The sequence below is a fragment of the Amphimedon queenslandica genome, unplaced genomic scaffold (genome assembly GCF_000090795.2).
Source record: "Amphimedon queenslandica unplaced genomic scaffold, v1.1 AMPQUscaffold_13238, whole genome shotgun sequence".
NCBI lineage: Eukaryota > Metazoa > Porifera > Demospongiae > Haplosclerida > Niphatidae > Amphimedon > Amphimedon queenslandica.
In genome coordinates, this window is record NW_003546526.1 from 106,316 (window position 1) to 122,663 (window position 16,348).

Consider the following 16,348-nt stretch of genomic DNA (forward strand, 5'->3'; position numbering starts at 1 on the left):
CTACTACTTTTCCATTTTTAATGTTTTTTTATTTACTTGTCTTAAACTGTATCAGTTTCTGATTCCCATAAGGTAATGCACAGCTTACAATGTGTGCTAACTTAAGACACCTAAGAAAAGCATTAGATGAATTAAATTACATTCCATTAAAACTTAATACCTCATCCATTAATTTTTGAAACACACTGTCACACACATTTAATAACTTGCAAATCATTTTCTTCAGCCATAGATACCCATAAGAGCCTTAATTTAGGGCAGCTGAGTCCCAGTCCCACAGCTGACCCAAGAAAAAAACCATGCCTCATAACATGGAAGAACCTAAACATTATATGTCTGTTAAAAGTATGCACTCAAAAAATTACCTTTATATCACTTTTAAAAGTGAAATCCACACTAACATGAATTAAGCTGTTTACTTATTGTGTATTGCACTCCTGAAACACATCAATACAGCCATATAAGGAAAGAAAGGTAGTCTTTTCCAAATCCTCTAACTTAAACTGATACAATAATGGAGAAGTTGGAAAGTGTTTTACATTCATTATAAGACAACCTATTGATAACATTAAGTGCATGAATGAATAAAAAAATTGTAACCTGCAATACAGTTGGCTAGCTGCTTTTTACTACAAACATAACAGCATTGAATTCAGAGAGTTTAGTCCAAATTATATATCCAAAACAAAAACCTATGAAATGTCTCAATATGTAGAAATTATTACTGAAAAGGGACAATAATTAAATGACAAAACGCCAACATCTACATTATTTTATGAGCTAGGAAACCTTAAAATACTGGGACTTCATGAAATAATCAATTGATTCATTAAAGCTAGGAGAGCTATAACAAAGTAAAGAAATAAGAATTAAGTTATAATCAAACCTTTTATAAAAATAGCATGATCAAAACTATCATTAATTATGAATAAAAGTTAAATCGGAGGTGATTTGCACTGAATATTCCCTATAATATAATGTAAGAGTGTAATATCAAAGAGCAAAAGCTTACTTATTATTTAGAGTGAATGGATTTGTATATGAATGTGTGCATAATATTGATGGTTATTAGCCATGTTAGGGAGATCATTTTTTCATCCCTACATTTTTGGCTGCAACAATTTCACAAGGGAATGAATAAACTGCCTAACCATCAAAACAGCTTACTGTTCACATATCCCTGTATTAATATCTGTATTTGTACAATGAAATGGTATGTTACAACAATGTCGTGATCACTGTAATAGCAATCAATGACAGTGCAAACAAAATCAGATAACAAACTATTAACATAGACATGATCAATCAAGGTCCCCCTATCTGTAATAGGAGTCTGTACCATCTGTTTGTAATTATTATCAGTCATAAAACTTAATAATCTATTTGAAGTATTGGCCAACAAATCTTCATTAAAGTCTCCAATGACGGTGGCAAAAATGAGTCAACTGTATTAAATAATTGTATCAATACAGTTAAAAGATTTTGCAGTGGCACATTCGGTGATCTATATACTAAAATGATATTGATACAAAAACTACTACACAGGTCAAGGGTAGTAACTAATGCTATATACCTGGCCTATTAATCTTATTAGTATTTCTAGGATGCATATGCTCTGGCACAGACAATAGTACACCCCCATGGCTATTATCTGTAGATCTATCACACCAAATTACACTGTGTCCTTCACTCAAAAAAGGTGTTTTCTGATTATCTTTTAGCCATGTTTCACACATGGCAGGAATAGAAACATTTGATAGGCTACTGTCAACTTCTATATCTGACAATTTTGCTGTTAATGACCTAATATTTAAAGTGAAGTTATAGTTCCACTACTACAAATATTGCTGCATGGTATATCAATTACGTTTTCTTTAAGACGCTGCATTTTTCATCTACTTTCTCATTTGTTTTAATTGCACATGGGTTAAAGCCAATAATATACAAGCACTCTAATCTTTTTACATGGCTAAAAGCAACATATGCTTGCCCAGGGTTAAAATTACTGCTTTGCTCCATATCTACTACGATTTCATTTAATGTTAATTCCTGTATTTGGTGAATAGTGCTGGCCCAAGCAAGTGTTAAAGGAAATTGGTATCTAGTTACTTCAGCTCCCTTTTTGACAAATGCAAAAAACTTTGCTTGTACGTTACCAACAGGGACTGCATCATTGAATCTGTTGCGATATGGACTGCCTCTAATGGCTTCCTTTCCACATTTAAATCATAAAATTTTATTAGGACTTTTTTAACCTGAGGATTGTCATCTTTTACTGTATGCACCACCTGACCTCTGGCCCCATTAACCAGGCAATCACTCACATTAATATTTATAGTCAACATCACTCTAGCACCAATTGCTAAAGTAAGTAAATGATGTAAATTTCCAGTTTCAGACTTCTTTGTAGAAAGTTTAGACAGATCAAAGTCATCAGTTTGACAAGTTTTGGAATCATCTGCTTTTATTTAATATTGATCCGATTCACTGGCCAGTGAATTTAATTTGTACTCGTTCCTTTTCTCTACACTATCGTTCCTCCTATAAACAAGAAGTGCATGTGTAGGATAATCAATTCAAGCAGTTCTTATCTCACGACTTTCTAAGACTTGTATGTCATCTTTAGTGCAACTACCTATTCTCACTCAACTGAGCAATTCTACAAAATTTGTCTCTCCCCTTTGACGCATGACCTTGTCAAGCTCAAGCATTTAAAAATTTTCTTTCCATAATGATCCAGAGCCATACAAGCAAGCTAGGCTGTTTTGTGACATCATTCCAAATTATGATGACTGCCCTACTAGCGGCAACTGATATAAGTCACCAACTGCCAATATACTTACATTGCCAAATATTACATCATGAGGCTGCACAAGTATCTCTTTAAGCCTTCAGTGTACATCAAGCAACATATTACCGCCTACCAATGATATCTCATCAATTATGAACAGTTTAACCCTTTAACACTGATAGACGTACTTGTACGTCAATAACATGAGGGGGTGTAGTATAATTGTTATTTTCTTTTTTATTTATGGAAATATAACATTCTAGATAGCTTTAAAAGGTTCTCCTTTCATCTCTCTAACATATATAACATTGTCAAAGACTAAAAACAGAGTATATAGGTAGAAAAGTCCAGTAGCGCGACCCAAACTGTTCAAAATGATAAGCGGCCGAGGTAAGTCACCTAAATAATGACACAACAACAAAAGACAGAATGTTTAGACTAACCTTTGGCTTGTGAAATCCTCTAGAAGTGAGTAGAAAAGGCGAGCGACTCGAGAGAGCTGCTTTGCCTAACATTTCAATGGAGAAAAGCGGTAGGTGTGGCCACATTTTGCTTAGCAACGGCTTAGCAACCATGGCTTCTCGACCAGTCACAGTGGTGTTTCTACTCGTAGCATCTTCTCTACTGACTTCTGCCTCTTCATTCTTTCATATCCTGCCTACTAGGTCCTGCTTAACATGATTCAACTCTCTTTCCCTTCGCCAAGTCCGTGTCTTTGAGAAAAGCGGTCAGTATCTTTACAATAGACGCTGCATTGCTTTATGCCGCTTCATTTACTATTATACTTCTTCTATCTAAGGATGAACATCCCATAAAGGCTGCTAGCAAGTTTCAAGTCTCGCAGGACAAGATCTTGAGAGATATGCATTGCTCAACTAGTACCACCAGAAAATTATTTTTATTCCAAAATTAATTTCGGTATTAAAGGGTTAAGCTTTGCAAGTCTGAGGCGCAATGTGTCAGCTTTGTCATGGGACAAACTTTTATAGCTTCCACATTTGTTACAGCCTAGCATTAAAGAGGAATGTAAAGTCATTCCTCCTATGTTAAAAGCAGCAACCCCAGTGGGTGCTGTGAAAAGTACAATGATCTCATCAGGTTCAAAGAAACCCGACAGTTTCAACAATTTGATAGTATCAAATTAAACAAGTAAATAAAAAAATTTTTATAAATAAAAAAAGTGGGGTTGTCAAAAAATAAAAGAAACAAGGGGGTTGAGTTCAATCATAATAATAATTATTAATTCAATTAATAATAATAAAAGTTAATTAAAAAATAATTATTCTAAAAAATAATACATAAATTTCAACCCTACTTTGCAGAATATGCTAATATTCAGACTACAATATAAATTAATGAATTTAAATTATTTATGCCTCTGTACTTAGTGATTGCCTTAGTACATTGCTATGAGTATGATGTAAATTAAGTGTTCTGATAAATAAAAATCAGAATTTTTACCTAGCATTGATTGAATAAAATTACTGTCATCACAAGTGAAAATTCTAAACTACGGATGATTAGTTTGCTATTGCATTCTTTAATTTTTGTGATGCATTACCATAAAAATTAATAAAATTTAAATATTAATATATACTTGTTAGTTTGATTTTAAAAGTAAAAGCATGGATGCATGTCTTTAGTGTATATACATTTTTAAAATTTTGATCTGATTATGTTACATTGTTAGGAATTGTCAGTAGGGCCAACTCGCACACTTGCGTAGGCTGGAACTAAGCAGTTGGGTTGTCATTCTTCATTAAATTTGTCATGTTAAAGGAATCAGAAATCCTTCATTAAATGCTGCAAAGTAGGGTTGAAATGTATGTATTATTTTTAGAATAATTATTTTTCATTAATTAACTTTTCTTATTATTAATTGAATTAATAATTATTATTATGATTGAACTCAACCCCTTGTTTCTTTTATTTTTTGACAACCCTCTTTTTCTTATTTATAGAAATTTTTTTATTTACTTCTTTCCATACTTTTTATTCAATTTGTTAATTATTGTTATATTTATATCAGTATTATGTTTATGGATATTAATTAACTAGGTTTAAAAATCGATTACAGAATATTTCATAAAACTTCTGCAAGATATTAATTTTTGGCTACTTGTGCATACAGAAAATAAACATACCACATCTAGAAACTTGAAAATTTGAAATAATAATAAAATTCATAGCTAATAACCAATTATTTATGTGACGTAATATCCTGTTTTGGTTAATAATCTTTAATTACCATGCCTGATTTCCCACTTTGTCAAGATTGTCACTGAGCAGTACAGTCCTTACTTTAAAGTTTAGACCTTAGTCAATTTGCAATCAGGCATCAGACTACTTTTCAATATTTGTTATTCGTACTTTGCAAGCAAAAAGTCAGTTTATCCAACCTCTAGCTTATACACTATATATACTTGTATGTATCTTTTTCATAGTATCAGTAGGTCACAAAGCCCAGATCCGGATAGGAGAGAGGAAGATCCCATTCTGCTTCCTGGAGGAGATCCGGCAATCCCTCCTGGAGGGGCTCCAGGAATCCCTCCTGGAGGGGCTCCAGCAATCCCTGCTGGAGGAGCTCCGGCAATCCCTCCTGGAGGGGCTCCGGCAATCCCTCCTGGAGGGGCTCCGCCAGTCCCTCTTGGAGGTGCACCCGTATTCCTTTCTGGAGCAACTCTGGGAGTCCCTCTGGAGGTGCACCCGTTGTCCCTCCTGGAGGGGCTCCAGCAGTCCCTCCTGCAGGTGCACCTGTAGTCCCTCCCACAGGGGCTCCAGCAGTCCCTCCTGCCCCAGCACTGCCTTTGCTGCACCAGCAAAGGCAGCTCATTATTGCCCAATTGAGGGCTGTCAATAGACAAATTGTAAGTCTTTACTATGATGTACTAAATTATATTCCATAATAGTATCTGAATCTACCAAGAAGACCTGGCAGGGGCAGGGGTAGGGGAAGGAGGCCAAGACCCCAAGTTGGAACAAAAAATTATAACTTTTATTAACTACATGTATCATAACTTTATTATAATAATAGATGTAGACATAATAATAAAATAATCAAAATGTCAATGAAAATTGCACCAGCGTTAAGCCAAGATTAAAATACATTAGCAATGCACAGTGTTTGACAAGACAAAAATGCTCCAATGCTTTAGTTTCTATTAATATTCCTAGAAGAAAAATAAACAATATTATCATAATGCATGACTTAAGAAATAAATAATACCTAAGTAGCCATTAACGTGGACATATTGATTACGTACATGAACATGCACAGTGTTGTCATTCATAATCTACAAAAAAATAAAGACAAACATCTTTTAATTTGCTTACTAATTCTATACTGATTTAAGATTTTTTTATGAGACTTGCATTGAGCAAATTCATATAAATATAGAACATATGAATACTTTCCAATGTGCAAACAATTGTTGTTTGTTAATGAGAACATGCAAGCACATAATATTATTATAATAAACTAACAATCATCAACGAAAGATACGCTGGCAAACAATAACTTATAGTGAGAGTACTTACTGTGGCCATGCTTATAATGACATACCCATCAAACAAATATAGATGTAACCTTGAATCATAGCCTACAACAAAATACATAAGGTACTTTGGAAGATACTCAACAAGAAACAGAAGTCTAAATGGAGCAAAGAGAGCATGTGCGCTTTTCTGTAATCAAGACTGGAAGCCCAATTTGAGGGAGTCCATTTCACTTAAGGAGATAGGTTTGGGTCTTACAGAACTGGAATTTGACGTTAACGGTGATCCAGTCGAGGTTTAGAAACTCGTTTCATTTGCATTTCCACTACTGAAGGAAACTGGAGGATATTCTCTGTTTTGGATGAGAAAAGCTAGTCACAAGGAATAAGTTGGACTGGTCCAGTTATGTTGACTTACTATATCTCCATGAGTATGAAAGGCAAGCCCGACTGTAAATAAGTCTGTGCAAAGAAACATTTTGTTAGATGATATTCCTTATAAGATATCCATGAGACGTATATACAGTGGTTTTGATTTTTTACTACCTTTTGTGCACAAATGTTACTACACCCTGGAACAAATGCTTACAGTGGGATGCTCTCATGAACCTGTTATCTCTGTGTGTCGGCAGGTGAAGAGTGAGCTTTTCACAGATTTTTTATGCAAGTACTTGTTTTTGCTCCTAAAATATTCCTCACTCTCATGGCTGTTGTTATTATTTCTTGTGTGAATTTTTACTGAGGCAAACTTAGTTTTGCATAGTCATTTCCCATTTTAGGATGACCATTTTCTAGCATGTACTTGTAACCATACCCACTTCTTGTAAACATTGCATGTGTGGATACCGTAGTTCCTCGAGTAAAAGCCGCGGCGTCTATTTCATTTTTCCATCTGTAGGAGGGAGGCCACTATACGAGGGCGGCCATTGTTCGAGGGCTGCGATTATTATTAATTGTCATTAATTTTAAATTAATTTTTACCATTAATACTCTTTTTAAACAAAATAATTCAATCTTTATCATGTCAATTACTACTTTACTACTTCCAGTTCCAGGTCTGGAGAAAGATCACTCTCATGTTCTACCTCAGGCTGTAGGAGTTTAGATGTTCCCCAGTGTCTTTGCATTATGAGCTACATGTACTTCTTCTTCCTAGGGAGTTTTCGCGAGTTGCATCATATTTCTTGCTTCGTGGGGTCAAGTAGAAGCTGCTCATGTTAATGGGAAAAGGGAATTTGGAAAGGTCCTAGAAGTACCATGTATCTATATCTTTCCTGGAAAGAAAAAACTAATCGATAGGATGAAAGAACTGCTCGACTAAGACTCAACTGTGACTAGACGGCCATTTTACTAGTTAATTAAATACTTGGTTATTAATAATAATAATGAATAGTATTATATGCGGCGTCTATTTGAAGGCGGCGGTAATTTCTTTGACTACCCTGGCCCCAGGAGGCGTCTATTCGAGGGAGGCGGCTACTCAGGGGCGGCTTTTACTCGAGGAAATACGGTAGTTTTCCTCATGATTGGCACCCTAACAATTCATATAGTTTTATGTCATAATTTTTATATTGATTTTCTTTTTTGTCACAGGTCTGTACATGATGCATATATGGTATTGATTCCATCATTTTGTCTTTCTGATTTCTCCATGACAGAATGTAATTATGAGCCTACTCTACTTGAGAATGAGACTGATGTTGAAGAAAAGTTGGTGGAAGGAAAAGCAAGGTAATGAATTTTCATAATAACATTTTCATATTGCTTTATTCATAGGTCAGATAAAGTAGAGGACACTTTAAAATTAAGGGCTCTTAAAGTTTTAGAGTATTCTCTGATGCAAGTGATATCAGTGAGACGAAACAACGTATGGGAGGACACTGTCCCTTTAGTATTGTACCATAAGAAGCCGTAAGATGAAAGTGCCGCGCAGTGGTGTATATATAATACACCAGTGAAATTCCTCATACACCAGGGAAAGAGGATATCCAGTGAACTTTGACCTTTTGCTGAGGACAGTTTTGTCCTGAAAGGTCCACGGGTAAAAAATCAGGAAGAGTCCCCCGAAGGAATCTCTCCCTTCAAAACCTAAAATTCAAGCTGAGCTTATAAGCTAGACTTTTGTATCAGGCTATTGTGGGTCTCAAATTGGAGAAAGTATGATGTAAACTTCCTGCTAGAGCAATGAATATCATAAAGAATTGCCCTCGTGTGAACTGACAAGCTGATCACGTGCAAGGCTATTAAAATGGCGTCACCGCCTGAAAAAGTATTTTTATGATTTTTGCTACTACTGGACGATTTCTTGCAGTCTTATGGCGACAGGTAAGCCTAAGTATTCATCATTATGCCTTCCAAAGAGTACAAAAAATATGGAACATGGCTTCTTTGTGGTTTATCAGATATACACCTCAAATGATATTCATAATCCCTTGGGCTACGCCCTCGGGATTATGAATATCATTTTCGGTGTATATCTGATAAACCACTCGAAGCCATGTTCCATCTATTACAAAGAGGACCTTGTCTGTATATGAATGTAAGCTATGCAAATTAAGCATGAAACAGAACCTTGCCTACGAGTTCTCTGACATTGTATGGCTTAAGGTACATGAGCATAATAATTATATACCCGTCTCTTCTCTATTGTGATATTTTGACATGTACTTGTAATAAACTGAAACTCATTTTTTATTTTATTTTGCAGATGCCAAATTGTTACTATTTATTGTATAAACATACAACAATCAGGATGAAAAGACTTTTAATATGTCATGAAAATGGATTCATATAACTGTTTTATGTTGATGACGTGTCACTGCCTTGTAAAATGATATCCTCTGCGGCAGTAAACGGACATAATTTACGCATATTCCTAGTGTACCCTGACGTATAAATCTTCTGATAGTTTCCCCTTTCTGAGAATCCTCCATATAAGGCCTTAAGGCCTTTTCACACTTGTTGACTTTGGATCTGGAATAACAACCTGCTAAAATGAATATTCAATTAAGATCAAACCACCTCTGGATGTAAATTGACTGCATCTAGCTTCAATCCTGATTAAAGACCATTTCTACCTTTCTTCGTAGGTAAAGATCACATCCACGTAACAATAAAGTAGCATGAGTTGTGTGTGATCTCTTCAAGCTCTTCTACTATCTTGACAATATGCCTCAAGGGACTTGGACATTCCATAGCGTATCATGTACCGAAACATAGGACAAGAAAATCCTAAACCAAATACAGTAGTGCCTATCACTACATGACAAGTACCATGGGGATATATGAGACAAATTAGAAATACTTCTTTAATTTTATCTGTTGACGACCGATGAAACATTTCAAAGAGACAATTATCCAGTGTTACATCATCAGTGCCAACAGGATAATAGGAACATTGTCTCAGTAACCCATGGAATAGCTTATATATTTTTGAACACGTCAGAACTGAACGACTTTAAAAAATAATTTGAGGTAGAGTGTTCCTTATTAGTCACAGACTCTCAATTACGGAAGTGAAGACTACCTCAACGTTATTCTTTACTTAGTAAACGTAATAGGTTAGGTTCTCTGTGTTTGGAAGTAATATAATGATGATCATGCAGGTGTAATACATTACAAATTTTTTAGTGGCTCTTGAAGTGGCAGTAGCAGTCAATGCCAAAAAACGAACATTTTCAGGTACCAGTGACCTAATATTTTATAATCTGGCCAAAGATCATTGGCATTACACAATTGTACATTAACATAAAGTTTAAGATTTATACCATTCACTACAGCTACTGTGACAATCCTTTTACTGCATGACAATATCATTTGTCTGCATTCACCAGATAACAGTGCGCCTAGGCTTACATAAATTATAGAATAATCATTATCTCCTTTTACATCTTGATCTCCATTATAGGCAGCTAAAATGCCCTTCTCTGTCAAAATAGAAACCTGGTTCCTTATACATCCAATTAGAGGAGACACAACAAGTACTAGTGCTTTAATTTTGGGGACAGCCATGCAATAGATTCGTAAATGAAAGATTTAAAAAATCACCTGGGTAAAATTACAACAATATCTTGACTAATATGTACACAATCAATAGCTTCCTTTAGAGAAAGAGCAATTTCAAGCACCTCATCTGGTCATGTAGTAGTTTTGAGGAGAGATGCAAAAGATTGCTTCATTAACAATAACAATAAAAATATTTTATTAGCTTGGAAGGCAAACCATGACATTCAATTTGTCATTAATGTTTTTGCCTGTGTTATGTATGTGGCATCATACATTATCAAGTCTGAAAAGAGTATAAGTGAACTTTTAAAACAAGTTGCTTCACGGGAAAAAACTTCAGAATTGTCACAACAATTACGCAAAATTGGTGCTGCATTCTTAAATCATAGAGACCTTACTGCACAAGATGCGCTTATTAATTGTTATCATTACCTATGACTAAACTGATTCGAGTTATTGAACACATCACTACTAGTACAATTCAGGACCGTATTACATTATTTAAAAATAATAAGGCTCTTGGTCCTCTACAAGATGATGTCCATGATGCTTTTTGTAAAATATTATTCAGCGTTACACCACGACAACTTGCATATTTGAGTTTCACTGAGTTTGCTGCAAAATTTAAAATGAAATATGGTTCACCTGCTAGTAATGATGACGATTATGATGTAATGGATATGTTTCCCTCTGCTAAAAGTTCTGAGTTAAGTTCTGTAAAAGATATTAAATTGGTGATGGCTTTGGCACGATGGTCAAAAGAAGCATTAAAGCAGTTATTTCATTTCACAAGTATAGTAAGGAAAGTTATCCCAGAATTATTATAAATCAAGATTAATGCTGTATGTGCCGTGGTATATAGAAGAAACAGATACAATTAACGGCTACAATACTTATGAAGACCATCATAGTCATGCTTTACAAGTTGTACTTGAAAATGAATGCAAATATACTATAGAACAAATTGATAATGGACCTATGATACACAGAACCCACCCCAGCATCAATTAGCCAATGGCACAGAAGACAGTAGAACCCGGGACAATATGCAAGGTGAAGAACTAGAAAGACATTAAAGTCAGAAAGACATTGATGATAATACTACATTAGTTACAAATCCTTCTGATAACAAAAGCAGAAATGGTCCTGCTGCTTTGTCTTTTAGATTTGAAAGTGCTGCTGAGAAAGAAGTCATATCACCAGACAAATACAGGTGTTTTATGAGAGGCTTGAATGAAAAACAGAGCCAAATTGTGTTTTTCCATACGAAATTGTGTAAGGAGGCCATAATTGACTAAAACAAAGGTATTAAGATTTAACCATACTGTATCTTTCTTAGTGGACCAGGAGGAGTTGGTAAGTCCCATGTCATCAAAATTATTCAATCTGATACTATCAAATTGTTGAAACTTTCTGGTTTTATTGAGCCAGATGAAGTCATTGTGCTTTTAACAGCACCCACGGGGTTGCTGCTTTTAACATTTGAGGAAGACTTTACGTTCCTCTTTAATGCTAGGATGTAACAAATATGGAAGCTATTAAAGTTTGTACGATGACAAAGCAAACACATTGCGCCTCAGACTTGCAAAGCTTAAACTGCGCCTTTTTGATGAGATATCAATGGTAGGCAGTAATTTGTTGCTTGATGTACACAGAAGGCTTAATGAGATACTTGTGCAGCCTCATGATGTAATATTTGGCAATGGAAGTATATTGGCAGTCAGTGACTTATATCAATTGCTACCAGTAGGCCAGTCATCACCATTTGGAATGTCACAGAACAGCCTAGCCTTCTTGTCTGGCTCTGGATCATTATGGAAAGAAAATTTTAAAATGCTTGAGCTTCACGAGGTCATGCGTCAAAGGGGAGATACAAATTTTGTGGAATTGCTTGGACACAGGTAGTTGTACTAACAATGACATACAAGTCTTAGAAGGTCGTGAGATAAGAACTGCCTCAATTGATTATCCTACACACGCACTTCATGTTTATAGGTGCAATGATAGTGTACAGAAAAGGAATGAGTACATGTTAAATTCACTGGCCAGTTCCGATCAATATTTAATAAAAGCAGATGGCTCTAAACTTGTCAAACTGATGAATTTGATTTGTCTAAACTTTCTAAAAAGAAGTCTGAAACAGGAAATTTACATCATTTACTTACTTTAGCAATTGGTGCTAGAGTGATGTTGACTATAAATATTAATGTGAGTGATGGCCTGGCTAATGGAGCCAGAGGTGAAGTGCTGCATATAGTGAAAGATGACTATCTTCAAGTGAAAAAAGTTGAAGTAAAATTTGATGATTTAAATGTAGGAAAGGAAGCCATTAGAGCCAGTCCATATCGCAACATATTCAATGATGCAGTCCCTATTGGTAAGGTACAAGACTAGTTTTTTGCATTTGGGAAAAAGGGAGCTGCAGTAACTAGATACCAAATTCCTATAACACTTGCTTGGGCCAGCACTATTCACAAAATAAAGGGATTAACTGTAAATGAAATTTTAGTAGATGTGCAGCAAAGCAGTAATTTAATCCTGCGCAAGCATATGTTGCTTTTAGCCTCGTAAAATGATGAAAGAGCTTGTATATTATTAGCTTTAACCCATGTGCAATTAAAACAAATGAGAAAGTATATGAAGAAATGCATTGTCTTAAGATACCATAATTGATATACCACACAGCGATATTTCTAGTAGTGGAACTATAACTTCATTTGTAAACACTAGGTCACTAACAGCAAAATTGGAAGATATAGAAGTCGACAATAGCTTATCAAGCGTTTCCATATTTTCAATGTGTGAAACATGATTAACAGCTAATCAAGAATCACCTCTATTGAGAGAAGAGCACAGTGTAATTAGGTGTGACAGATCTATAAACAATAGCCATGAGGGTGTACTATTGTCTGTGCCAGAGCGTACACATCTTAGAAATACTAAAAAGATAAATAGGCCTGGTATAGAAGCATTAGTGACTACTGTTGACCTGAGTAATAGTTTTTGTATCAATATCATTTTAGTATATAGATCACTTCTACTGCAAAATATTCTTCATGTAATGTCATTTTTGCTAACATTAGTCATTGAAGACTTTAAGGTACTTTTGGATGAAATTTTAATATTTTTTTAATTGATGCCATTTTATAGGAAATAAAAAGTTGTACACCTTGTGCTATTTTTAAATTTTTACCATACACTGTATATAAGTTATAGATCATTGAACTTTAAATATAAAAAAAAAAATTCCTGCATAACTTTTCATACTTTATGAACTTACTTGTTGCAATTACTAAGCAAATTTATTTCCCTTTTTTCATTATAGATTCAGTTGCAGTTGAAGCTGATATTCTCATTTGCCTTGTGAACAGTGGCATTTATCGGACATGGATTTTAACATATAAACAACTAGCAATTTATCATTTTATTGATTGCATGTCATAACACTACTTTTTTCTATTACCTGATGGAGTTTTGTTATCATTAATAATTCTGTTCATTTTGTAGTGATTTTTAAAGTACCATTTCAAGAAAGTCAAAGCATTAATGTTTAGCAATGAATATTGTTATTGCACTAATGAATATACTTACATTAACCATGAATATCATTAATCTTTTTATGAATATAGTTTAATCTGACGTCATCCTACATGCTAATGCGGAAGTCACATGACTTCTGTGAGTATATTCATGGCTTTTGGCAGTAAAAGGGGTGGGTATGCCATGTCACTGAAATAAAGATGGCCGTCTGTCCTGTTTGATTCTCTGTAAGCTCCTCCTCCTTCAGCTGTACGCGCATAAGGGAAAGCCTCTATCTCGGCATAGATCTCGGCCCCTGGTTCTCTAAAGTACAAGCTAAAGCCACAAATTGAGCAACAATGCTTTATACTGACATGGTAGCTATCTTATTGACTTTGATTGTAGATCTAAATGCAAAAGCAGCAGAGATCACTTTTTCCTCAGCAAAGAAGTTTCCAGAACCATAAGTTTTGTGATCAAATGCACACTTTATTCCTTTTTAGAAAGGAATACACCTGTAAGTTAAGCAACAAACCTTTGATATAAGGGACAAAGTCATTGTGGAGAGGTCTGACTTTTGAAGACGGTGGTGATTCACTATTTTACTATTCTGACTTGCAATATCTTGTTTCAATTAAATCTTTACTATCACTAGTTTTGCCAGATTAATCATTAAAATTATAACATTAATACTGTTTTATCTGTATAATCATATTACTTTTAAAAATGAGAATCATAAAAAATTGATCATTAAAAGAAACAACATAAAACAATCAGTAAATAAAAGCAAAAAAATGTAGAGCTGTTAACTTTGTACTAGTATTAGTACTCTCAGCCGAGTTTTTACAGACCTATTAAGGTACACACACATAACTTCAAGTTTAATAAACATTAATCTACATATAGACACTCTAAAAAAGGTAATGTGATGCTTTTAAGGCAAAAATGCTCACGAGGCAAAACTCAACATTTGCAATGGTGCATGCCACATTTTGTTAATAAATAAGCATCCATAAAGTACAAAATGCACTGTTTTATACAAATAATACCAACTGCACTACAAAAAAATGATTACAAAATATCATAATATAGAATTAAAATCTCATAGAATAATGTTCTTAAAAAGCAGTTTTGACACATGGAATATACTGCATTTAAATTTTGTGCAAAATTTTCGTAAATATATATTACAATAATTAAATACCTCAACCTACTTTAGAATTATTACTACTGTACTTGTCATGAATTTACTACAAATTGAGAGAAAAAGAAGGCTCATTTAATGTAGTACATGGTTTAATGTAGTACATGGTAACATGCAAGTACAAAAATAAATGAACAAGGAGTGTAGATATGACAACTAAAAACTTATCAATGCAGCAAAGAATTATATAGAATTAGGACTTGCGACTAATGAAATTGATTTTTTATAATTGCCATTGCTATGAAACAATCGCCATGAAGGTATTGTAGGTCAAATTTAAAAACTATTTTGCATGTTGTATAGTTCCCATAATGCTATAATGCTAGCTAGCATAATAGCATTATTCCAGCTTGTTAAGTACTCCTCCAGTAAAAATTGTTTTCACACACACACTTACCTACCATGTAAGTTCTGTCGTTCATTTCAGGATAACTGATAGTTACATAAAAAAAATAAACCATAATTTTAAAAATATAACTTAATACATATTTAGTGTAGTTATCTATCAATATTTATGTTGTAATAAGCTTATAGCAAAATACAAGTAAATACATGAAAGTAAAACTATTGGTGTTAGCAAAAGTACATACAATATGAAAAATTTTAAATACATGGTAGATGAAAGGTAGATACATCATGCAATGTCTGGTTATTAATAACAAAAGTAATGATTGCCAGTAATTGCAATGGTAACTTTATTGCCATCTGTGCTCAGGCAATATCAATGCTATATTATTAATGGTCCTTCATTGAATCTGATGCCTTAATGAATCTAAAATCAAGAGTTTATTTGAGACATAATGACAAAATACATTTTACAGTCAGAGACATGGGCATGTGAAAATTACTTACTCAGCAACCATTAACACAATCTTTTAAAGAATACGGCAATGTCCATGGAACAAACTGTTTCTTGATTATGAGATGTTCACTGTACTAAAAGAGAGAGAAACAGATGATAATTTGACTTGTACCCGTTGTAACTCTAGTTGTACAAGTGCATTCAAAAAATAAAATTGATTATGTTAAAACGTGTGCATCCATTATACCATTAACAGAAAAGGCAACTTCTTTATTTAAATCCTGAGATAGAGAATTCGCTTTTACTTTTACTCTTCGATACTCTATTTGCACAAGTAGGACCTTTAAACAAATTAATTCTAATAAAACAATAATCAATGAACAAATACCATAAGCAGTTTTCACACTTAAAATACAGATCCACCTTTAATCTAGTGCCAGTAACACATTTATAAAAAATTAATGAACAAATAAATCAAGAAATAATGATAACAATAACAGAAGAAGCAATCTATACACTAAGATCCTTATCAG

At 34.1% G+C, this 16,348-nt stretch overlaps 3 long non-coding RNA genes across 5 annotated transcripts in view; all 3 read right to left on the reverse strand.

Moving 5' to 3' along the window:
- Positions 1-3,003: 3,003 nt before the first annotated feature.
- On the reverse strand, positions 3,004-3,407 carry LOC109584170 (uncharacterized). The gene is made up of 2 exons (XR_002185886.1): positions 3,235-3,407; positions 3,004-3,156 (listed from the first exon to the last, which is right to left on the reverse strand). It is a non-coding gene; the product is annotated as an uncharacterized LOC109584170 (long non-coding RNA).
- A 2,466-nt stretch (positions 3,408-5,873) lies between these two features.
- LOC109584171 (uncharacterized) lies at positions 5,874-6,365 on the reverse strand. The gene is made up of 3 exons (XR_002185887.1): positions 6,329-6,365; positions 6,018-6,084; positions 5,874-5,961 (listed from the first exon to the last, which is right to left on the reverse strand). It is a non-coding gene; the product is annotated as an uncharacterized LOC109584171 (long non-coding RNA).
- Positions 6,366-14,578: 8,213 nt separating this feature from the next.
- LOC109584174 (uncharacterized) overlaps positions 14,579-16,348 on the reverse strand; it is a 7,727-nt gene continuing 5,957 nt past the window's right edge. Inside the window, exons 1-6 of one of the 3 annotated variants that reach the window (XR_002185893.1) lie at positions 16,204-16,333; positions 16,063-16,156; positions 15,866-15,949; positions 15,411-15,445; positions 15,024-15,059; positions 14,579-14,660 (exon numbers count right to left, since the gene is read on the reverse strand). This is a non-coding gene — a long non-coding RNA (uncharacterized LOC109584174). Of the gene's footprint in view, positions 14,661-15,023; positions 15,060-15,410; positions 15,446-15,865; positions 15,950-16,062; positions 16,174-16,203; positions 16,334-16,348 lie in introns of those variants that run through there. The other 2 variants (XR_002185894.1, XR_002185892.1) reach the window with 2 other exon arrangements.